Genomic DNA, 1,539 nt, shown 5'->3' with positions numbered 1-1,539 from the left:
GGGCGCCGCGCCTGCCGCGGGGTCCCCAGGGCAACGACAGCCGCGCCGCCTGACCCCGCCCCCGCTTCCCGCCTGGGGTCGTCCCTGCGCCTCAACCCGCGCTCTGGACCCGCGCTCCCGCCTGGGGGTCACCTCGCCCGAGGTTGCCCAGTGCCCCAGACTCGCGTCGGAGGCCCTGCCCAGGATTGCCCCAAGCTCGGGACCCGCGCCCCCGCCCGAGGTTGCCTGGTGCCCCAGACTCGCGACGGAGGCTCTGCCCAGTTTGACCCGCGCCCCGGCCGAGGGCCACCCCGCCCGAGGGCGCCCTGCGCCCTCGCCCAGGTGTCTCCCTGCCCGAGGTCGCCCCGCGCCCCGGACCCGAGTTGGAGGCCCTGCCCAGGGGTCACCCCGAGCCCTGGACCCACGTGCCCGCCCAGAGGTCACTCCACCNGGGCCCCCCCGGCCCCCGCCCCGCCCCGCCCCATGGACGCGCCTCACTTGCTGCCCTGGGAGGAGGGGCTTCCCGCCAGGCCCACCCTCACCCAAGGCAGAGGAGCCCCTCCGGCCGTACCTGCCGCCTTGTGCCCCTGATGGTGACCCACCAACAAAAGGAAACAAGTGACAGAGCCCTGCGAGCGCAAAATACTTTATTTATCAATTTGCAGTGTAACAATTTGCATTTAGGAAAAATAGCAGCTCCCGCCTGGCCTGGGAGGGAGCTTCTTGAATCAAAAGTCGCTGGCAGTCCACGCGGGCAATGGTGGGCAGGCCGGGCGGAGGGCGTCGGCGGGGGGCTCTGGTCCCGGGGCCCCCACTGCCCCTGGCAGCCAGGCCCCACCTGTCTCCAAGTGACAAGAACGCATCCAGGCGTGCCCGTGGGTGACACGTGGGAAAACGCTCCGCGCCCTTCCTCTGGGGCCCAGTGAGCCGCGGGGAAACTCCACATTCACACCATTTCCGCACTTAGATTTACGACACCCAACTATGTCCCCAGCAGAACCTACAGAAGTTATTTCCTAATGATTCTTATAAATATTTAATTTTTTTTCTGTAGTCTCTTCAGACTTAACAAGAACGTGAATAATTCTANCCCTCGCTGGGCTCAGCCCGCCACCCACTGAAGATCCCGGTGGGGGAGGGTGGGCGGAGGGAGACACGGAGGCAGAAGCCTCAGAGTCAGAGCGCGAGTCAACTCTGCACTGTGAGGACCGGTCATGAGAAAGTACATCGACTGTTTCACAAAGAGCGTGCCAATCCAGAAGTTTCTGTGAGGAGTCGTCTAACTAGGCTACTCCCATACTAAGAAAACCCAAATGGAATCCGTCACCGGCAGTTTTAGGCTTGGTGGGGTAGGCGGGCGGGTCCACGTGGAACACGGCCCTGGGGGACCCCTTCCCAGACGCAGAGGGAAGTGACGTTGGAAACATCTTTGCCGCCAGACAAAACGCACTTCAGTGACCGGGCCTCCCTGGAAAGCTCGACCGGGTCCACGTTCCCTTGAGGCGTTTTTTTGCAGTGCCCCCACCCCAGGGGGCTCTCCCAGGCCGGGGTGCGCTCTCC

This window comes from Crocuta crocuta, unplaced genomic scaffold (assembly GCF_008692635.1).
Source record: "Crocuta crocuta isolate KB4526 unplaced genomic scaffold, BGI_CrCroc_1.0 scaffold971, whole genome shotgun sequence".
In the NCBI taxonomy this organism is placed as follows: Eukaryota; Metazoa; Chordata; class Mammalia; order Carnivora; family Hyaenidae; genus Crocuta; species Crocuta crocuta.
This window is presented reverse-complemented; position numbering follows the sequence as displayed.